The sequence below is a fragment of the Aegilops tauschii genome, unplaced genomic scaffold (assembly GCF_002575655.3).
Source record: "Aegilops tauschii subsp. strangulata cultivar AL8/78 unplaced genomic scaffold, Aet v6.0 ptg000403l_obj, whole genome shotgun sequence".
Taxonomy (NCBI): Eukaryota; Viridiplantae; Streptophyta; class Magnoliopsida; order Poales; family Poaceae; genus Aegilops; species Aegilops tauschii.
Window position 1 is genome coordinate 21,037 of NW_027332649.1, and position 18,218 is coordinate 39,254.

Here is an 18,218-nt window from a genome sequence, read left to right on the forward strand (position 1 = left end):
AGAACACGCTTGCCGCCGCTAGACGCGTGAATAATGAGCAGCGAGCTAAAACTTACCGTAAACGTGCAAAATAATAAAACGTGCTAAACATACGTCGCGCTCGTGCGTTTTGTTTTGCACGCGGTGCAAAACAAATTAAAAAGGGAATGCAACACGAGGACTTCCCAGGAGGTCACCCATCCTAGTACTACTCTCGCCCAAGCACGCTTAACTTCGGAGTTCTGATGGGATCCGGTGCTTTAGTGCTGGTATGATCGCATCCGACATGTTACCCCCGTCTTCGTCCCTTATGCTTGCCCCTCCCAGCTCCACTACACACACGATTGCACATTCCTTTGGCCGCTCCCGCTCAACTACGGAGACGAGTTTTACCACGGTTCAACCGCACCAGTGCCTATTTACCATGGTTTCGACCCCTTTCAGAACACGCTTGCCGCCGCTAGACGCGTGAATAATGAGCAGCGAGCTAAAACTTACCGTAAACGTGCAAAATAATAAAACGTGCTAAACATACGTCGCGCTCGTGCGTTTTGTTTTGCACGCGGTGCAAAACAAATTAAAAAGGGAATGCAACACGAGGACTTCCCAGGAGGTCACCCATCCTAGTACTACTCTCGCCCAAGCACGCTTAACTTCGGAGTTCTGATGGGATCCGGTGCTTTAGTGCTGGTATGATCGCATCCGACATGTTACCCCCGTCTTCGTCCCTTATGCTTGCCCCTCCCAGCTCCACTACACACACGATTGCACATTCCTTTGGCCGCTCCCGCTCAACTACGGAGACGAGTTTTACCACGGTTCAACCGCACCAGTGCCTATTTACCATGGTTTCGACCCCTTTCAGAACACGCTTGCCGCCGCTAGACGCGTGAATAATGAGCAGCGAGCTAAAACTTACCGTAAACGTGCAAAATAATAAAACGTGCTAAACATACGTCGCGCTCGTGCGTTTTGTTTTGCACGCGGTGCAAAACAAATTAAAAAGGGAATGCAACACGAGGACTTCCCAGGAGGTCACCCATCCTAGTACTACTCTCGCCCAAGCACGCTTAACTTCGGAGTTCTGATGGGATCCGGTGCTTTAGTGCTGGTATGATCGCATCCGACATGTTACCCCCGTCTTCGTCCCTTATGCTTGCCCCTCCCAGCTCCACTACACACACGATTGCACATTCCTTTGGCCGCTCCCGCTCAACTACGGAGACGAGTTTTACCACGGTTCAACCGCACCAGTGCCTATTTACCATGGTTTCGACCCCTTTCAGAACACGCTTGCCGCCGCTAGACGCGTGAATAATGAGCAGCGAGCTAAAACTTACCGTAAACGTGCAAAATAATAAAACGTGCTAAACATACGTCGCGCTCGTGCGTTTTGTTTTGCACGCGGTGCAAAACAAATTAAAAAGGGAATGCAACACGAGGACTTCCCAGGAGGTCACCCATCCTAGTACTACTCTCGCCCAAGCACGCTTAACTTCGGAGTTCTGATGGGATCCGGTGCTTTAGTGCTGGTATGATCGCATCCGACATGTTACCCCCGTCTTCGTCCCTTATGCTTGCCCCTCCCAGCTCCACTACACACACGATTGCACATTCCTTTGGCCGCTCCCGCTCAACTACGGAGACGAGTTTTACCACGGTTCAACCGCACCAGTGCCTATTTACCATGGTTTCGACCCCTTTCAGAACACGCTTGCCGCCGCTAGACGCGTGAATAATGAGCAGCGAGCTAAAACTTACCGTAAACGTGCAAAATAATAAAACGTGCTAAACATACGTCGCGCTCGTGCGTTTTGTTTTGCACGCGGTGCAAAACAAATTAAAAAGGGAATGCAACACGAGGACTTCCCAGGAGGTCACCCATCCTAGTACTACTCTCGCCCAAGCACGCTTAACTTCGGAGTTCTGATGGGATCCGGTGCTTTAGTGCTGGTATGATCGCATCCGACATGTTACCCCCGTCTTCGTCCCTTATGCTTGCCCCTCCCAGCTCCACTACACACACGATTGCACATTCCTTTGGCCGCTCCCGCTCAACTACGGAGACGAGTTTTACCACGGTTCAACCGCACCAGTGCCTATTTACCATGGTTTCGACCCCTTTCAGAACACGCTTGCCGCCGCTAGACGCGTGAATAATGAGCAGCGAGCTAAAACTTACCGTAAACGTGCGAAATAATAAAACGTGCTAAACATACGTCGCGCTCGTGCGTTTTGTTTTGCACGCGGTGCAAAACAAATTAAAAAGGGAATGCAACACGAGGACTTCCCAGGAGGTCACCCATCCTAGTACTACTCTCGCCCAAGCACGCTTAACTTCGGAGTTCTGATGGGATCCGGTGCTTTAGTGCTGGTATGATCGCATCCGACATGTTACCCCCGTCTTCGTCCCTTATGCTTGCCCCTCCCAGCTCCACTACACACACGATTGCACATTCCTTTGGCCGCTCCCGCTCAACTACGGAGACGAGTTTTACCACGGTTCAACCGCACCAGTGCCTATTTACCATGGTTTCGACCCCTTTCAGAACACGCTTGCCGCCGCTAGACGCGTGAATAATGAGCAGCGAGCTAAAACTTACCGTAAACGTGCAAAATAATAAAACGTGCTAAACATACGTCGCGCTCGTGCGTTTTGTTTTGCACGCGGTGCAAAACAAATTAAAAAGGGAATGCAACACGAGGACTTCCCAGGAGGTCACCCATCCTAGTACTACTCTCGCCCAAGCACGCTTAACTTCGGAGTTCTGATGGGATCCGGTGCTTTAGTGCTGGTATGATCGCATCCGACATGTTACCCCCGTCTTCGTCCCTTATGCTTGCCCCTCCCAGCTCCACTACACACACGATTGCACATTCCTTTGGCCGCTCCCGCTCAACTACGGAGACGAGTTTTACCACGGTTCAACCGCACCAGTGCCTATTTACCATGGTTTCGACCCCTTTCAGAACACGCTTGCCGCCGCTAGACGCGTGAATAATGAGCAGCGAGCTAAAACTTACCGTAAACGTGCAAAATAATAAAACGTGCTAAACATACGTCGCGCTCGTGCGTTTTGTTTTGCACGCGGTGCAAAACAAATTAAAAAGGGAATGCAACACGAGGACTTCCCAGGAGGTCACCCATCCTAGTACTACTCTCGCCCAAGCACGCTTAACTTCGGAGTTCTGATGGGATCCAGTGCTTTAGTGCTGGTATGATCGCATCCGACATGTTACCCCCGTCTTCGTCCCTTATGCTTGCCCCTCCCAGCTCCACTACACACACGATTGCACATTCCTTTGGCCGCTCCCGCTCAACTACGGAGACGAGTTTTACCACGGTTCAACCGCACCAGTGCCTATTTACCATGGTTTCGACCCCTTTCAGAACACGCTTGCCGCCGCTAGACGCGTGAATAATGAGCAGCGAGCTAAAACTTACCGTAAACGTGCAAAATAATAAAACGTGCTAAACATACGTCGCGCTCGTGCGTTTTGTTTTGCACGCGGTGCAAAACAAATTAAAAAGGGAATGCAACACGAGGACTTCCCAGGAGGTCACCCATCCTAGTACTACTCTCGCCCAAGCACGCTTAACTTCGGAGTTCTGATGGGATCCGGTGCTTTAGTGCTGGTATGATCGCATCCGACATGTTACCCCCGTCTTCGTCCCTTATGCTTGCCCCTCCCAGCTCCACTACACACACGATTGCACATTCCTTTGGCCGCTCCCGCTCAACTACGGAGACGAGTTTTACCACGGTTCAACCGCACCAGTGCCTATTTACCATGGTTTCGACCCCTTTCAGAACACGCTTGCCGCCGCTAGACGCGTGAATAATGAGCAGCGAGCTAAAACTTACCGTAAACGTGCAAAATAATAAAACGTGCTAAACATACGTCGCGCTCGTGCGTTTTGTTTTGCACGCGGTGCAAAACAAATTAAAAAGGGAATGCAACACGAGGACTTCCCAGGAGGTCACCCATCCTAGTACTACTCTCGCCCAAGCACGCTTAACTTCGGAGTTCTGATGGGATCCGGTGCTTTAGTGCTGGTATGATCGCATCCGACATGTTACCCCCGTCTTCGTCCCTTATGCTTGCCCCTCCCAGCTCCACTACACACACGATTGCACATTCCTTTGGCCGCTCCCGCTCAACTACGGAGACGAGTTTTACCACGGTTCAACCGCACCAGTGCCTATTTACCATGGTTTCGACCCCTTTCAGAACACGCTTGCCGCCGCTAGACGCGTGAATAATGAGCAGCGAGCTAAAACTTACCGTAAACGTGCAAAATAATAAAACGTGCTAAACATACGTCGCGCTCGTGCGTTTTGTTTTGCATGCGGTGCAAAACAAATTAAAAAGGGAATGCAACACGAGGACTTCCCAGGAGGTCACCCATCCTAGTACTACTCTCGCCCAAGCACGCTTAACTTCGGAGTTCTGATGGGATCCGATGCTTTAGTGCTGGTATGATCGCATCCGACATGTTACCCCCGTCTTCGTCCCTTATGCTTGCCCCTCCCAGCTCCACTACACACACGATTGCACATTCCTTTGGCCGCTCCCGCTCAACTACGGAGACGAGTTTTACCACGGTTCAACCGCACCAGTGCCTATTTACCATGGTTTCGACCCCTTTCAGAACACGCTTGCCGCCGCTAGACGCGTGAATAATGAGCAGCGAGCTAAAACTTACCGTAAACGTGCGAAATAATAAAACGTGCTAAACATACGTCGCGCTCGTGCGTTTTGTTTTGCACGCGGTGCAAAACAAATTAAAAAGGGAATGCAACACGAGGACTTCCCAGGAGGTCACCCATCCTAGTACTACTCTCGCCCAAGCACGCTTAACTTCGGAGTTCTGATGGGATCCGGTGCTTTAGTGCTGGTATGATCGCATCCGACATGTTACCCCCGTCTTCGTCCCTTATGCTTGCCCCTCCCAGCTCCACTACACACACGATTGCACATTCCTTTGGCCGCTCCCGCTCAACTACGGAGACGAGTTTTACCACGGTTCAACCGCACCAGTGCCTATTTACCATGGTTTCGACCCCTTTCAGAACACGCTTGCCGCCGCTAGACGCGTGAATAATGAGCAGCGAGCTAAAACTTACCGTAAACGTGCAAAATAATAAAACGTGCTAAACATACGTCGCGCTCGTGCGTTTTGTTTTGCACGCGGTGCAAAACAAATTAAAAAGGGAATGCAACACGAGGACTTCCCAGGAGGTCACCCATCCTAGTACTACTCTCGCCCAAGCACGCTTAACTTCGGAGTTCTGATGGGATCCGGTGCTTTAGTGCTGGTATGATCGCATCCGACATGTTACCCCCGTCTTCGTCCCTTATGCTTGCCCCTCCCAGCTCCACTACACACACGATTGCACATTCCTTTGGCCGCTCCCGCTCAACTACGGAGACGAGTTTTACCACGGTTCAACCGCACCAGTGCCTATTTACCATGGTTTCGACCCCTTTCAGAACACGCTTGCCGCCGCTAGACGCGTGAATAATGAGCAGCGAGCTAAAACTTACCGTAAACGTGCAAAATAATAAAACGTGCTAAACATACGTCGCGCTCGTGCGTTTTGTTTTGCACGCGGTGCAAAACAAATTAAAAAGGGAATGCAACACGAGGACTTCCCAGGAGGTCACCCATCCTAGTACTACTCTCGCCCAAGCACGCTTAACTTCGGAGTTCTGATGGGATCCGATGCTTTAGTGCTGGTATGATCGCATCCGACATGTTACCCCCGTCTTCGTCCCTTATGCTTGCCCCTCCCAGCTCCACTACACACACGATTGCACATTCCTTTGGCCGCTCCCGCTCAACTACGGAGACGAGTTTTACCACGGTTCAACCGCACCAGTGCCTATTTACCATGGTTTCGACCCCTTTCAGAACACGCTTGCCGCCGCTAGACGCGTGAATAATGAGCAGCGAGCTAAAACTTACCGTAAACGTGCGAAATAATAAAACGTGCTAAACATACGTCGCGCTCGTGCGTTTTGTTTTGCACGCGGTGCAAAACAAATTAAAAAGGGAATGCAACACGAGGACTTCCCAGGAGGTCACCCATCCTAGTACTACTCTCGCCCAAGCACGCTTAACTTCGGAGTTCTGATGGGATCCGGTGCTTTAGTGCTGGTATGATCGCATCCGACATGTTACCCCCGTCTTCGTCCCTTATGCTTGCCCCTCCCAGCTCCACTACACACACGATTGCACATTCCTTTGGCCGCTCCCGCTCAACTACGGAGACGAGTTTTACCACGGTTCAACCGCACCAGTGCCTATTTACCATGGTTTCGACCCCTTTCAGAACACGCTTGCCGCCGCTAGACGCGTGAATAATGAGCAGCGAGCTAAAACTTACCGTAAACGTGCAAAATAATAAAACGTGCTAAACATACGTCGCGCTCGTGCGTTTTGTTTTGCACGCGGTGCAAAACAAATTAAAAAGGGAATGCAACACGAGGACTTCCCAGGAGGTCACCCATCCTAGTACTACTCTCGCCCAAGCACGCTTAACTTCGGAGTTCTGATGGGATCCGGTGCTTTAGTGCTGGTATGATCGCATCCGACATGTTACCCCCGTCTTCGTCCCTTATGCTTGCCCCTCCCAGCTCCACTACACACACGATTGCACATTCCTTTGGCCGCTCCCGCTCAACTACGGAGACGAGTTTTACCACGGTTCAACCGCACCAGTGCCTATTTACCATGGTTTCGACCCCTTTCAGAACACGCTTGCCGCCGCTAGACGCGTGAATAATGAGCAGCGAGCTAAAACTTACCGTAAACGTGCGAAATAATAAAACGTGCTAAACATACGTCGCGCTCGTGCGTTTTGTTTTGCACGCGGTGCAAAACAAATTAAAAAGGGAATGCAACACGAGGACTTCCCAGGAGGTCACCCATCCTAGTACTACTCTCGCCCAAGCACGCTTAACTTCGGAGTTCTGATGGGATCCGGTGCTTTAGTGCTGGTATGATCGCATCCGACATGTTACCCCCGTCTTCGTCCCTTATGCTTGCCCCTCCCAGCTCCACTACACACACGATTGCACATTCCTTTGGCCGCTCCCGCTCAACTACGGAGACGAGTTTTACCACGGTTCAACCGCACCAGTGCCTATTTACCATGGTTTCGACCCCTTTCAGAACACGCTTGCCGCCGCTAGACGCGTGAATAATGAGCAGCGAGCTAAAACTTACCGTAAACGTGCAAAATAATAAAACGTGCTAAACATACGTCGCGCTCGTGCGTTTTGTTTTGCACGCGGTGCAAAACAAATTAAAAAGGGAATGCAACACGAGGACTTCCCAGGAGGTCACCCATCCTAGTACTACTCTCGCCCAAGCACGCTTAACTTCGGAGTTCTGATGGGATCCGGTGCTTTAGTGCTGGTATGATCGCATCCGACATGTTACCCCCGTCTTCGTCCCTTATGCTTGCCCCTCCCAGCTCCACTACACACACGATTGCACATTCCTTTGGCCGCTCCCGCTCAACTACGGAGACGAGTTTTACCACGGTTCAACCGCACCAGTGCCTATTTACCATGGTTTCGACCCCTTTCAGAACACGCTTGCCGCCGCTAGACGCGTGAATAATGAGCAGCGAGCTAAAACTTACCGTAAACGTGCGAAATAATAAAACGTGCTAAACATACGTCGCGCTCGTGCGTTTTGTTTTGCACGCGGTGCAAAACAAATTAAAAAGGGAATGCAACACGAGGACTTCCCAGGAGGTCACCCATCCTAGTACTACTCTCGCCCAAGCACGCTTAACTTCGGAGTTCTGATGGGATCCGGTGCTTTAGTGCTGGTATGATCGCATCCGACATGTTACCCCCGTCTTCGTCCCTTATGCTTGCCCCTCCCAGCTCCACTACACACACGATTGCACATTCCTTTGGCCGCTCCCGCTCAACTACGGAGACGAGTTTTACCACGGTTCAACCGCACCAGTGCCTATTTACCATGGTTTCGACCCCTTTCAGAACACGCTTGCCGCCGCTAGACGCGTGAATAATGAGCAGCGAGCTAAAACTTACCGTAAACGTGCAAAATAATAAAACGTGCTAAACATACGTCGCGCTCGTGCGTTTTGTTTTGCACGCGGTGCAAAACAAATTAAAAAGGGAATGCAACACGAGGACTTCCCAGGAGGTCACCCATCCTAGTACTACTCTCGCCCAAGCACGCTTAACTTCGGAGTTCTGATGGGATCCGGTGCTTTAGTGCTGGTATGATCGCATCCGACATGTTACCCCCGTCTTCGTCCCTTATGCTTGCCCCTCCCAGCTCCACTACACACACGATTGCACATTCCTTTGGCCGCTCCCGCTCAACTACGGAGACGAGTTTTACCACGGTTCAACCGCACCAGTGCCTATTTACCATGGTTTCGACCCCTTTCAGAACACGCTTGCCGCCGCTAGACGCGTGAATAATGAGCAGCGAGCTAAAACTTACCGTAAACGTGCGAAATAATAAAACGTGCTAAACATACGTCGCGCTCGTGCGTTTTGTTTTGCACGCGGTGCAAAACAAATTAAAAAGGGAATGCAACACGAGGACTTCCCAGGAGGTCACCCATCCTAGTACTACTCTCGCCCAAGCACGCTTAACTTCGGAGTTCTGATGGGATCCGGTGCTTTAGTGCTGGTATGATCGCATCCGACATGTTACCCCCGTCTTCGTCCCTTATGCTTGCCCCTCCCAGCTCCACTACACACACGATTGCACATTCCTTTGGCCGCTCCCGCTCAACTACGGAGACGAGTTTTACCACGGTTCAACCGCACCAGTGCCTATTTACCATGGTTTCGACCCCTTTCAGAACACGCTTGCCGCCGCTAGACGCGTGAATAATGAGCAGCGAGCTAAAACTTACCGTAAACGTGCAAAATAATAAAACGTGCTAAACATACGTCGCGCTCGTGCGTTTTGTTTTGCACGCGGTGCAAAACAAATTAAAAAGGGAATGCAACACGAGGACTTCCCAGGAGGTCACCCATCCTAGTACTACTCTCGCCCAAGCACGCTTAACTTCGGAGTTCTGATGGGATCCGGTGCTTTAGTGCTGGTATGATCGCATCCGACATGTTACCCCCGTCTTCGTCCCTTATGCTTGCCCCTCCCAGCTCCACTACACACACGATTGCACATTCCTTTGGCCGCTCCCGCTCAACTACGGAGACGAGTTTTACCACGGTTCAACCGCACCAGTGCCTATTTACCATGGTTTCGACCCCTTTCAGAACACGCTTGCCGCCGCTAGACGCGTGAATAATGAGCAGCGAGCTAAAACTTACCGTAAACGTGCAAAATAATAAAACGTGCTAAACATACGTCGCGCTCGTGCGTTTTGTTTTGCACGCGGTGCAAAACAAATTAAAAAGGGAATGCAACACGAGGACTTCCCAGGAGGTCACCCATCCTAGTACTACTCTCGCCCAAGCACGCTTAACTTCGGAGTTCTGATGGGATCCGGTGCTTTAGTGCTGGTATGATCGCATCCGACATGTTACCCCCGTCTTCGTCCCTTATGCTTGCCCCTCCCAGCTCCACTACACACACGATTGCACATTCCTTTGGCCGCTCCCGCTCAACTACGGAGACGAGTTTTACCACGGTTCAACCGCACCAGTGCCTATTTACCATGGTTTCGACCCCTTTCAGAACACGCTTGCCGCCGCTAGACGCGTGAATAATGAGCAGCGAGCTAAAACTTACCGTAAACGTGCAAAATAATAAAACGTGCTAAACATACGTCGCGCTCGTGCGTTTTGTTTTGCACGCGGTGCAAAACAAATTAAAAAGGGAATGCAACACGAGGACTTCCCAGGAGGTCACCCATCCTAGTACTACTCTCGCCCAAGCACGCTTAACTTCGGAGTTCTGATGGGATCCGGTGCTTTAGTGCTGGTATGATCGCATCCGACATGTTACCCCCGTCTTCGTCCCTTATGCTTGCCCCTCCCAGCTCCACTACACACACGATTGCACATTCCTTTGGCCGCTCCCGCTCAACTACGGAGACGAGTTTTACCACGGTTCAACCGCACCAGTGCCTATTTACCATGGTTTCGACCCCTTTCAGAACACGCTTGCCGCCGCTAGACGCGTGAATAATGAGCAGCGAGCTAAAACTTACCGTAAACGTGCAAAATAATAAAACGTGCTAAACATACGTCGCGCTCGTGCGTTTTGTTTTGCACGCGGTGCAAAACAAATTAAAAAGGGAATGCAACACGAGGACTTCCCAGGAGGTCACCCATCCTAGTACTACTCTCGCCCAAGCACGCTTAACTTCGGAGTTCTGATGGGATCCGGTGCTTTAGTGCTGGTATGATCGCATCCGACATGTTACCCCCGTCTTCGTCCCTTATGCTTGCCCCTCCCAGCTCCACTACACACACGATTGCACATTCCTTTGGCCGCTCCCGCTCAACTACGGAGACGAGTTTTACCACGGTTCAACCGCACCAGTGCCTATTTACCATGGTTTCGACCCCTTTCAGAACACGCTTGCCGCCGCTAGACGCGTGAATAATGAGCAGCGAGCTAAAACTTACCGTAAACGTGCGAAATAATAAAACGTGCTAAACATACGTCGCGCTCGTGCGTTTTGTTTTGCACGCGGTGCAAAACAAATTAAAAAGGGAATGCAACACGAGGACTTCCCAGGAGGTCACCCATCCTAGTACTACTCTCGCCCAAGCACGCTTAACTTCGGAGTTCTGATGGGATCCGGTGCTTTAGTGCTGGTATGATCGCATCCGACATGTTACCCCCGTCTTCGTCCCTTATGCTTGCCCCTCCCAGCTCCACTACACACACGATTGCACATTCCTTTGGCCGCTCCCGCTCAACTACGGAGACGAGTTTTACCACGGTTCAACCGCACCAGTGCCTATTTACCATGGTTTCGACCCCTTTCAGAACACGCTTGCCGCCGCTAGACGCGTGAATAATGAGCAGCGAGCTAAAACTTACCGTAAACGTGCAAAATAATAAAACGTGCTAAACATACGTCGCGCTCGTGCGTTTTGTTTTGCACGCGGTGCAAAACAAATTAAAAAGGGAATGCAACACGAGGACTTCCCAGGAGGTCACCCATCCTAGTACTACTCTCGCCCAAGCACGCTTAACTTCGGAGTTCTGATGGGATCCGGTGCTTTAGTGCTGGTATGATCGCATCCGACATGTTACCCCCGTCTTCGTCCCTTATGCTTGCCCCTCCCAGCTCCACTACACACACGATTGCACATTCCTTTGGCCGCTCCCGCTCAACTACGGAGACGAGTTTTACCACGGTTCAACCGCACCAGTGCCTATTTACCATGGTTTCGACCCCTTTCAGAACACGCTTGCCGCCGCTAGACGCGTGAATAATGAGCAGCGAGCTAAAACTTACCGTAAACGTGCAAAATAATAAAACGTGCTAAACATACGTCGCGCTCGTGCGTTTTGTTTTGCACGCGGTGCAAAACAAATTAAAAAGGGAATGCAACACGAGGACTTCCCAGGAGGTCACCCATCCTAGTACTACTCTCGCCCAAGCACGCTTAACTTCGGAGTTCTGATGGGATCCGGTGCTTTAGTGCTGGTATGATCGCATCCGACATGTTACCCCCGTCTTCGTCCCTTATGCTTGCCCCTCCCAGCTCCACTACACACACGATTGCACATTCCTTTGGCCGCTCCCGCTCAACTACGGAGACGAGTTTTACCACGGTTCAACCGCACCAGTGCCTATTTACCATGGTTTCGACCCCTTTCAGAACACGCTTGCCGCCGCTAGACGCGTGAATAATGAGCAGCGAGCTAAAACTTACCGTAAACGTGCGAAATAATAAAACGTGCTAAACATACGTCGCGCTCGTGCGTTTTGTTTTGCACGCGGTGCAAAACAAATTAAAAAGGGAATGCAACACGAGGACTTCCCAGGAGGTCACCCATCCTAGTACTACTCTCGCCCAAGCACGCTTAACTTCGGAGTTCTGATGGGATCCGGTGCTTTAGTGCTGGTATGATCGCATCCGACATGTTACCCCCGTCTTCGTCCCTTATGCTTGCCCCTCCCAGCTCCACTACACACACGATTGCACATTCCTTTGGCCGCTCCCGCTCAACTACGGAGACGAGTTTTACCACGGTTCAACCGCACCAGTGCCTATTTACCATGGTTTCGACCCCTTTCAGAACACGCTTGCCGCCGCTAGACGCGTGAATAATGAGCAGCGAGCTAAAACTTACCGTAAACGTGCGAAATAATAAAACGTGCTAAACATACGTCGCGCTCGTGCGTTTTGTTTTGCACGCGGTGCAAAACAAATTAAAAAGGGAATGCAACACGAGGACTTCCCAGGAGGTCACCCATCCTAGTACTACTCTCGCCCAAGCACGCTTAACTTCGGAGTTCTGATGGGATCCGGTGCTTTAGTGCTGGTATGATCGCATCCGACATGTTACCCCCGTCTTCGTCCCTTATGCTTGCCCCTCCCAGCTCCACTACACACACGATTGCACATTCCTTTGGCCGCTCCCGCTCAACTACGGAGACGAGTTTTACCACGGTTCAACCGCACCAGTGCCTATTTACCATGGTTTCGACCCCTTTCAGAACACGCTTGCCGCCGCTAGACGCGTGAATAATGAGCAGCGAGCTAAAACTTACCGTAAACGTGCGAAATAATAAAACGTGCTAAACATACGTCGCGCTCGTGCGTTTTGTTTTGCACGCGGTGCAAAACAAATTAAAAAGGGAATGCAACACGAGGACTTCCCAGGAGGTCACCCATCCTAGTACTACTCTCGCCCAAGCACGCTTAACTTCGGAGTTCTGATGGGATCCGGTGCTTTAGTGCTGGTATGATCGCATCCGACATGTTACCCCCGTCTTCGTCCCTTATGCTTGCCCCTCCCAGCTCCACTACACACACGATTGCACATTCCTTTGGCCGCTCCCGCTCAACTACGGAGACGAGTTTTACCACGGTTCAACCGCACCAGTGCCTATTTACCATGGTTTCGACCCCTTTCAGAACACGCTTGCCGCCGCTAGACGCGTGAATAATGAGCAGCGAGCTAAAACTTACCGTAAACGTGCGAAATAATAAAACGTGCTAAACATACGTCGCGCTCGTGCGTTTTGTTTTGCACGCGGTGCAAAACAAATTAAAAAGGGAATGCAACACGAGGACTTCCCAGGAGGTCACCCATCCTAGTACTACTCTCGCCCAAGCACGCTTAACTTCGGAGTTCTGATGGGATCCGGTGCTTTAGTGCTGGTATGATCGCATCCGACATGTTACCCCCGTCTTCGTCCCTTATGCTTGCCCCTCCCAGCTCCACTACACACACGATTGCACATTCCTTTGGCCGCTCCCGCTCAACTACGGAGACGAGTTTTACCACGGTTCAACCGCACCAGTGCCTATTTACCATGGTTTCGACCCCTTTCAGAACACGCTTGCCGCCGCTAGACGCGTGAATAATGAGCAGCGAGCTAAAACTTACCGTAAACGTGCGAAATAATAAAACGTGCTAAACATACGTCGCGCTCGTGCGTTTTGTTTTGCACGCGGTGCAAAACAAATTAAAAAGGGAATGCAACACGAGGACTTCCCAGGAGGTCACCCATCCTAGTACTACTCTCGCCCAAGCACGCTTAACTTCGGAGTTCTGATGGGATCCGGTGCTTTAGTGCTGGTATGATCGCATCCGACATGTTACCCCCGTCTTCGTCCCTTATGCTTGCCCCTCCCAGCTCCACTACACACACGATTGCACATTCCTTTGGCCGCTCCCGCTCAACTACGGAGACGAGTTTTACCACGGTTCAACCGCACCAGTGCCTATTTACCATGGTTTCGACCCCTTTCAGAACACGCTTGCCGCCGCTAGACGCGTGAATAATGAGCAGCGAGCTAAAACTTACCGTAAACGTGCAAAATAATAAAACGTGCTAAACATACGTCGCGCTCGTGCGTTTTGTTTTGCACGCGGTGCAAAACAAATTAAAAAGGGAATGCAACACGAGGACTTCCCAGGAGGTCACCCATCCTAGTACTACTCTCGCCCAAGCACGCTTAACTTCGGAGTTCTGATGGGATCCGGTGCTTTAGTGCTGGTATGATCGCATCCGACATGTTACCCCCGTCTTCGTCCCTTATGCTTGCCCCTCCCAGCTCCACTACACACACGATTGCACATTCCTTTGGCCGCTCCCGCTCAACTACGGAGACGAGTTTTACCACGGTTCAACCGCACCAGTGCCTATTTACCATGGTTTCGACCCCTTTCAGAACACGCTTGCCGCCGCTAGACGCGTGAATAATGAGCAGCGAGCTAAAACTTACCGTAAACGTGCAAAATAATAAAACGTGCTAAACATACGTCGCGCTCGTGCGTTTTGTTTTGCACGCGGTGCAAAACAAATTAAAAAGGGAATGCAACACGAGGACTTCCCAGGAGGTCACCCATCCTAGTACTACTCTCGCCCAAGCACGCTTAACTTCGGAGTTCTGATGGGATCCGGTGCTTTAGTGCTGGTATGATCGCATCCGACATGTTACCCCCGTCTTCGTCCCTTATGCTTGCCCCTCCCAGCTCCACTACACACACGATTGCACATTCCTTTGGCCGCTCCCGCTCAACTACGGAGACGAGTTTTACCACGGTTCAACCGCACCAGTGCCTATTTACCATGGTTTCGACCCCTTTCAGAACACGCTTGCCGCCGCTAGACGCGTGAATAATGAGCAGCGAGCTAAAACTTACCGTAAACGTGCAAAATAATAAAACGTGCTAAACATACGTCGCGCTCGTGCGTTTTGTTTTGCACGCGGTGCAAAACAAATTAAAAAGGGAATGCAACACGAGGACTTCCCAGGAGGTCACCCATCCTAGTACTACTCTCGCCCAAGCACGCTTAACTTCGGAGTTCTGATGGGATCCGGTGCTTTAGTGCTGGTATGATCGCATCCGACATGTTACCCCCGTCTTCGTCCCTTATGCTTGCCCCTCCCAGCTCCACTACACACACGATTGCACATTCCTTTGGCCGCTCCCGCTCAACTACGGAGACGAGTTTTACCACGGTTCAACCGCACCAGTGCCTATTTACCATGGTTTCGACCCCTTTCAGAACACGCTTGCCGCCGCTAGACGCGTGAATAATGAGCAGCGAGCTAAAACTTACCGTAAACGTGCAAAATAATAAAACGTGCTAAACATACGTCGCGCTCGTGCGTTTTGTTTTGCACGCGGTGCAAAACAAATTAAAAAGGGAATGCAACACGAGGACTTCCCAGGAGGTCACCCATCCTAGTACTACTCTCGCCCAAGCACGCTTAACTTCGGAGTTCTGATGGGATCCGGTGCTTTAGTGCTGGTATGATCGCATCCGACATGTTACCCCCGTCTTCGTCCCTTATGCTTGCCCCTCCCAGCTCCACTACACACACGATTGCACATTCCTTTGGCCGCTCCCGCTCAACTACGGAGACGAGTTTTACCACGGTTCAACCGCACCAGTGCCTATTTACCATGGTTTCGACCCCTTTCAGAACACGCTTGCCGCCGCTAGACGCGTGAATAATGAGCAGCGAGCTAAAACTTACCGTAAACGTGCAAAATAATAAAACGTGCTAAACATACGTCGCGCTCGTGCGTTTTGTTTTGCACGCGGTGCAAAACAAATTAAAAAGGGAATGCAACACGAGGACTTCCCAGGAGGTCACCCATCCTAGTACTACTCTCGCCCAAGCACGCTTAACTTCGGAGTTCTGATGGGATCCGGTGCTTTAGTGCTGGTATGATCGCATCCGACATGTTACCCCCGTCTTCGTCCCTTATGCTTGCCCCTCCCAGCTCCACTACACACACGATTGCACATTCCTTTGGCCGCTCCCGCTCAACTACGGAGACGAGTTTTACCACGGTTCAACCGCACCAGTGCCTATTTACCATGGTTTCGACCCCTTTCAGAACACGCTTGCCGCCGCTAGACGCGTGAATAATGAGCAGCGAGCTAAAACTTACCGTAAACGTGCAAAATAATAAAACGTGCTAAACATACGTCGCGCTCGTGCGTTTTGTTTTGCACGCGGTGCAAAACAAATTAAAAAGGGAATGCAACACGAGGACTTCCCAGGAGGTCACCCATCCTAGTACTACTCTCGCCCAAGCACGCTTAACTTCGGAGTTCTGATGGGATCCGGTGCTTTAGTGCTGGTATGATCGCATCCGACATGTTACCCCCGTCTTCGTCCCTTATGCTTGCCCCTCCCAGCTCCACTACACACACGATTGCACATTCCTTTGGCCGCTCCCGCTCAACTACGGAGACGAGTTTTACCACGGTTCAACCGCACCAGTGCCTATTTACCATGGTTTCGACCCCTTTCAGAACACGCTTGCCGCCGCTAGACGCGTGAATAATGAGCAGCGAGCTAAAACTTACCGTAAACGTGCAAAATAATAAAACGTGCTAAACATACGTCGCGCTCGTGCGTTTTGTTTTGCACGCGGTGCAAAACAAATTAAAAAGGGAATGCAACACGAGGACTTCCCAGGAGGTCACCCATCCTAGTACTACTCTCGCCCAAGCACGCTTAACTTCGGAGTTCTGATGGGATCCGGTGCTTTAGTGCTGGTATGATCGCATCCGACATGTTACCCCCGTCTTCGTCCCTTATGCTTGCCCCTCCCAGCTCCACTACACACACGATTGCACATTCCTTTGGCCGCTCCCGCTCAACTACGGAGACGAGTTTTACCACGGTTCAACCGCACCAGTGCCTATTTACCATGGTTTCGACCCCTTTCAGAACACGCTTGCCGCCGCTAGACGCGTGAATAATGAGCAGCGAGCTAAAACTTACCGTAAACGTGCAAAATAATAAAACGTGCTAAACATACGTCGCGCTCGTGCGTTTTGTTTTGCACGCGGTGCAAAACAAATTAAAAAGGGAATGCAACACGAGGACTTCCCAGGAGGTCACCCATCCTAGTACTACTCTCGCCCAAGCACGCTTAACTTCGGAGTTCTGATGGGATCCGGTGCTTTAGTGCTGGTATGATCGCATCCGACATGTTACCCCCGTCTTCGTCCCTTATGCTTGCCCCTCCCAGCTCCACTACACACACGATTGCACATTCCTTTGGCCGCTCCCGCTCAACTACGGAGACGAGTTTTACCACGGTTCAACCGCACCAGTGCCTATTTACCATGGTTTCGACCCCTTTCAGAACACGCTTGCCGCCGCTAGACGCGTGAATAATGAGCAGCGAGCTAAAACTTACCGTAAACGTGCAAAATAATAAAACGTGCTAAACATACGTCGCGCTCGTGCGTTTTGTTTTGCACGCGGTGCAAAACAAATTAAAAAGGGAATGCAACACGAGGACTTCCCAGGAGGTCACCCATCCTAGTACTACTCTCGCCCAAGCACGCTTAACTTCGGAGTTCTGATGGGATCCGGTGCTTTAGTGCTGGTATGATCGCATCCGACATGTTACCCCCGTCTTCGTCCCTTATGCTTGCCCCTCCCAGCTCCACTACACACACGATTGCACATTCCTTTGGCCGCTCCCGCTCAACTACGGAGACGAGTTTTACCACGGTTCAACCGCACCAGTGCCTATTTACCATGGTTTCGACCCCTTTCAGAACACGCTTGCCGCCGCTAGACGCGTGAATAATGAGCAGCGAGCTAAAACTTACCGTAAACGTGCAAAATAATAAAACGTGCTAAACATACGTCGCGCTCGTGCGTTTTGTTTTGCACGCGGTGCAAAACAAATTAAAAAGGGAATGCAACACGAGGACTTCCCAGGAGGTCACCCATCCTAGTACTACTCTCGCCCAAGCACGCTTAACTTCGGAGTTCTGATGGGATCCGGTGCTTTAGTGCTGGTATGATCGCATCCGACATGTTACCCCCGTCTTCGTCCCTTATGCTTGCCCCTCCCAGCTCCACTACACACACGATTGCACATTCCTTTGGCCGCTCCCGCTCAACTACGGAGACGAGTTTTACCACGGTTCAACCGCACCAGTGCCTATTTACCATGGTTTCGACCCCTTTCAGAACACGCTTGCCGCCGCTAGACGCGTGAATAATGAGCAGCGAGCTAAAACTTACCGTAAACGTGCAAAATAATAAAACGTGCTAAACATACGTCGCGCTCGTGCGTTTTGTTT

General features: G+C 51.1%; 43 non-coding genes across 43 annotated transcripts; all 43 read right to left on the bottom strand.

The window, feature by feature from the left end:
- Positions 1–143: 143 nt before the first annotated feature.
- On the bottom strand, positions 144–262 carry LOC141030216 (5S ribosomal RNA). Its single transcript, XR_012192337.1, has one exon. It is a non-coding gene; the product is annotated as a 5S ribosomal RNA (ribosomal RNA).
- A 302-nt stretch (positions 263–564) lies between these two features.
- LOC141030125 (5S ribosomal RNA) lies at positions 565–683 on the bottom strand. The gene has a single exon (XR_012192247.1). It is a non-coding gene; the product is annotated as a 5S ribosomal RNA (ribosomal RNA).
- Positions 684–985: 302 nt separating this feature from the next.
- On the bottom strand, positions 986–1,104 carry LOC141030126 (5S ribosomal RNA). The gene has a single exon (XR_012192248.1). It is a non-coding gene; the product is annotated as a 5S ribosomal RNA (ribosomal RNA).
- Positions 1,105–1,406: 302 nt separating this feature from the next.
- Positions 1,407–1,525, bottom strand: LOC141030127 (5S ribosomal RNA). The gene has a single exon (XR_012192249.1). It is a non-coding gene; the product is annotated as a 5S ribosomal RNA (ribosomal RNA).
- Positions 1,526–1,827: 302 nt separating this feature from the next.
- Positions 1,828–1,946, bottom strand: LOC141030128 (5S ribosomal RNA). The gene has a single exon (XR_012192250.1). It is a non-coding gene; the product is annotated as a 5S ribosomal RNA (ribosomal RNA).
- Positions 1,947–2,248: 302 nt separating this feature from the next.
- LOC141030129 (5S ribosomal RNA) lies at positions 2,249–2,367 on the bottom strand. The gene has a single exon (XR_012192251.1). It is a non-coding gene; the product is annotated as a 5S ribosomal RNA (ribosomal RNA).
- Positions 2,368–2,669: 302 nt separating this feature from the next.
- Positions 2,670–2,788, bottom strand: LOC141030131 (5S ribosomal RNA). The gene has a single exon (XR_012192253.1). It is a non-coding gene; the product is annotated as a 5S ribosomal RNA (ribosomal RNA).
- Positions 2,789–3,090: 302 nt separating this feature from the next.
- LOC141030168 (5S ribosomal RNA) lies at positions 3,091–3,209 on the bottom strand. Its single transcript, XR_012192290.1, has one exon. It is a non-coding gene; the product is annotated as a 5S ribosomal RNA (ribosomal RNA).
- A 302-nt stretch (positions 3,210–3,511) lies between these two features.
- On the bottom strand, positions 3,512–3,630 carry LOC141030132 (5S ribosomal RNA). Its single transcript, XR_012192254.1, has one exon. It is a non-coding gene; the product is annotated as a 5S ribosomal RNA (ribosomal RNA).
- A 302-nt stretch (positions 3,631–3,932) lies between these two features.
- LOC141030133 (5S ribosomal RNA) lies at positions 3,933–4,051 on the bottom strand. The gene has a single exon (XR_012192255.1). It is a non-coding gene; the product is annotated as a 5S ribosomal RNA (ribosomal RNA).
- Positions 4,052–4,353: 302 nt separating this feature from the next.
- LOC141030170 (5S ribosomal RNA) lies at positions 4,354–4,472 on the bottom strand. Its single transcript, XR_012192291.1, has one exon. It is a non-coding gene; the product is annotated as a 5S ribosomal RNA (ribosomal RNA).
- A 302-nt stretch (positions 4,473–4,774) lies between these two features.
- LOC141030134 (5S ribosomal RNA) lies at positions 4,775–4,893 on the bottom strand. Its single transcript, XR_012192256.1, has one exon. It is a non-coding gene; the product is annotated as a 5S ribosomal RNA (ribosomal RNA).
- A 302-nt stretch (positions 4,894–5,195) lies between these two features.
- On the bottom strand, positions 5,196–5,314 carry LOC141030135 (5S ribosomal RNA). Its single transcript, XR_012192257.1, has one exon. It is a non-coding gene; the product is annotated as a 5S ribosomal RNA (ribosomal RNA).
- A 302-nt stretch (positions 5,315–5,616) lies between these two features.
- Positions 5,617–5,735, bottom strand: LOC141030171 (5S ribosomal RNA). The gene has a single exon (XR_012192292.1). It is a non-coding gene; the product is annotated as a 5S ribosomal RNA (ribosomal RNA).
- A 302-nt stretch (positions 5,736–6,037) lies between these two features.
- LOC141030136 (5S ribosomal RNA) lies at positions 6,038–6,156 on the bottom strand. The gene has a single exon (XR_012192258.1). It is a non-coding gene; the product is annotated as a 5S ribosomal RNA (ribosomal RNA).
- Positions 6,157–6,458: 302 nt separating this feature from the next.
- Positions 6,459–6,577, bottom strand: LOC141030137 (5S ribosomal RNA). The gene has a single exon (XR_012192259.1). It is a non-coding gene; the product is annotated as a 5S ribosomal RNA (ribosomal RNA).
- A 302-nt stretch (positions 6,578–6,879) lies between these two features.
- Positions 6,880–6,998, bottom strand: LOC141030138 (5S ribosomal RNA). The gene has a single exon (XR_012192260.1). It is a non-coding gene; the product is annotated as a 5S ribosomal RNA (ribosomal RNA).
- A 302-nt stretch (positions 6,999–7,300) lies between these two features.
- On the bottom strand, positions 7,301–7,419 carry LOC141030139 (5S ribosomal RNA). The gene has a single exon (XR_012192261.1). It is a non-coding gene; the product is annotated as a 5S ribosomal RNA (ribosomal RNA).
- A 302-nt stretch (positions 7,420–7,721) lies between these two features.
- LOC141030140 (5S ribosomal RNA) lies at positions 7,722–7,840 on the bottom strand. Its single transcript, XR_012192262.1, has one exon. It is a non-coding gene; the product is annotated as a 5S ribosomal RNA (ribosomal RNA).
- A 302-nt stretch (positions 7,841–8,142) lies between these two features.
- LOC141030142 (5S ribosomal RNA) lies at positions 8,143–8,261 on the bottom strand. Its single transcript, XR_012192264.1, has one exon. It is a non-coding gene; the product is annotated as a 5S ribosomal RNA (ribosomal RNA).
- A 302-nt stretch (positions 8,262–8,563) lies between these two features.
- On the bottom strand, positions 8,564–8,682 carry LOC141030143 (5S ribosomal RNA). The gene has a single exon (XR_012192265.1). It is a non-coding gene; the product is annotated as a 5S ribosomal RNA (ribosomal RNA).
- Positions 8,683–8,984: 302 nt separating this feature from the next.
- LOC141030144 (5S ribosomal RNA) lies at positions 8,985–9,103 on the bottom strand. Its single transcript, XR_012192266.1, has one exon. It is a non-coding gene; the product is annotated as a 5S ribosomal RNA (ribosomal RNA).
- A 302-nt stretch (positions 9,104–9,405) lies between these two features.
- LOC141030145 (5S ribosomal RNA) lies at positions 9,406–9,524 on the bottom strand. Its single transcript, XR_012192267.1, has one exon. It is a non-coding gene; the product is annotated as a 5S ribosomal RNA (ribosomal RNA).
- Positions 9,525–9,826: 302 nt separating this feature from the next.
- Positions 9,827–9,945, bottom strand: LOC141030146 (5S ribosomal RNA). Its single transcript, XR_012192268.1, has one exon. It is a non-coding gene; the product is annotated as a 5S ribosomal RNA (ribosomal RNA).
- Positions 9,946–10,247: 302 nt separating this feature from the next.
- LOC141030147 (5S ribosomal RNA) lies at positions 10,248–10,366 on the bottom strand. Its single transcript, XR_012192269.1, has one exon. It is a non-coding gene; the product is annotated as a 5S ribosomal RNA (ribosomal RNA).
- Positions 10,367–10,668: 302 nt separating this feature from the next.
- On the bottom strand, positions 10,669–10,787 carry LOC141030148 (5S ribosomal RNA). Its single transcript, XR_012192270.1, has one exon. It is a non-coding gene; the product is annotated as a 5S ribosomal RNA (ribosomal RNA).
- Positions 10,788–11,089: 302 nt separating this feature from the next.
- On the bottom strand, positions 11,090–11,208 carry LOC141030149 (5S ribosomal RNA). Its single transcript, XR_012192271.1, has one exon. It is a non-coding gene; the product is annotated as a 5S ribosomal RNA (ribosomal RNA).
- A 302-nt stretch (positions 11,209–11,510) lies between these two features.
- Positions 11,511–11,629, bottom strand: LOC141030150 (5S ribosomal RNA). Its single transcript, XR_012192272.1, has one exon. It is a non-coding gene; the product is annotated as a 5S ribosomal RNA (ribosomal RNA).
- A 302-nt stretch (positions 11,630–11,931) lies between these two features.
- LOC141030151 (5S ribosomal RNA) lies at positions 11,932–12,050 on the bottom strand. The gene has a single exon (XR_012192273.1). It is a non-coding gene; the product is annotated as a 5S ribosomal RNA (ribosomal RNA).
- Positions 12,051–12,352: 302 nt separating this feature from the next.
- Positions 12,353–12,471, bottom strand: LOC141030153 (5S ribosomal RNA). Its single transcript, XR_012192275.1, has one exon. It is a non-coding gene; the product is annotated as a 5S ribosomal RNA (ribosomal RNA).
- A 302-nt stretch (positions 12,472–12,773) lies between these two features.
- On the bottom strand, positions 12,774–12,892 carry LOC141030154 (5S ribosomal RNA). The gene has a single exon (XR_012192276.1). It is a non-coding gene; the product is annotated as a 5S ribosomal RNA (ribosomal RNA).
- A 302-nt stretch (positions 12,893–13,194) lies between these two features.
- On the bottom strand, positions 13,195–13,313 carry LOC141030155 (5S ribosomal RNA). The gene has a single exon (XR_012192277.1). It is a non-coding gene; the product is annotated as a 5S ribosomal RNA (ribosomal RNA).
- A 302-nt stretch (positions 13,314–13,615) lies between these two features.
- On the bottom strand, positions 13,616–13,734 carry LOC141030156 (5S ribosomal RNA). Its single transcript, XR_012192278.1, has one exon. It is a non-coding gene; the product is annotated as a 5S ribosomal RNA (ribosomal RNA).
- A 302-nt stretch (positions 13,735–14,036) lies between these two features.
- LOC141030157 (5S ribosomal RNA) lies at positions 14,037–14,155 on the bottom strand. The gene has a single exon (XR_012192279.1). It is a non-coding gene; the product is annotated as a 5S ribosomal RNA (ribosomal RNA).
- Positions 14,156–14,457: 302 nt separating this feature from the next.
- LOC141030158 (5S ribosomal RNA) lies at positions 14,458–14,576 on the bottom strand. Its single transcript, XR_012192280.1, has one exon. It is a non-coding gene; the product is annotated as a 5S ribosomal RNA (ribosomal RNA).
- A 302-nt stretch (positions 14,577–14,878) lies between these two features.
- LOC141030159 (5S ribosomal RNA) lies at positions 14,879–14,997 on the bottom strand. Its single transcript, XR_012192281.1, has one exon. It is a non-coding gene; the product is annotated as a 5S ribosomal RNA (ribosomal RNA).
- A 302-nt stretch (positions 14,998–15,299) lies between these two features.
- LOC141030160 (5S ribosomal RNA) lies at positions 15,300–15,418 on the bottom strand. Its single transcript, XR_012192282.1, has one exon. It is a non-coding gene; the product is annotated as a 5S ribosomal RNA (ribosomal RNA).
- A 302-nt stretch (positions 15,419–15,720) lies between these two features.
- LOC141030161 (5S ribosomal RNA) lies at positions 15,721–15,839 on the bottom strand. The gene has a single exon (XR_012192283.1). It is a non-coding gene; the product is annotated as a 5S ribosomal RNA (ribosomal RNA).
- Positions 15,840–16,141: 302 nt separating this feature from the next.
- LOC141030162 (5S ribosomal RNA) lies at positions 16,142–16,260 on the bottom strand. The gene has a single exon (XR_012192284.1). It is a non-coding gene; the product is annotated as a 5S ribosomal RNA (ribosomal RNA).
- A 302-nt stretch (positions 16,261–16,562) lies between these two features.
- LOC141030164 (5S ribosomal RNA) lies at positions 16,563–16,681 on the bottom strand. Its single transcript, XR_012192286.1, has one exon. It is a non-coding gene; the product is annotated as a 5S ribosomal RNA (ribosomal RNA).
- Positions 16,682–16,983: 302 nt separating this feature from the next.
- On the bottom strand, positions 16,984–17,102 carry LOC141030165 (5S ribosomal RNA). The gene has a single exon (XR_012192287.1). It is a non-coding gene; the product is annotated as a 5S ribosomal RNA (ribosomal RNA).
- A 302-nt stretch (positions 17,103–17,404) lies between these two features.
- On the bottom strand, positions 17,405–17,523 carry LOC141030166 (5S ribosomal RNA). Its single transcript, XR_012192288.1, has one exon. It is a non-coding gene; the product is annotated as a 5S ribosomal RNA (ribosomal RNA).
- Positions 17,524–17,825: 302 nt separating this feature from the next.
- LOC141030167 (5S ribosomal RNA) lies at positions 17,826–17,944 on the bottom strand. Its single transcript, XR_012192289.1, has one exon. It is a non-coding gene; the product is annotated as a 5S ribosomal RNA (ribosomal RNA).
- Positions 17,945–18,218: the final 274 nt, after the last annotated feature.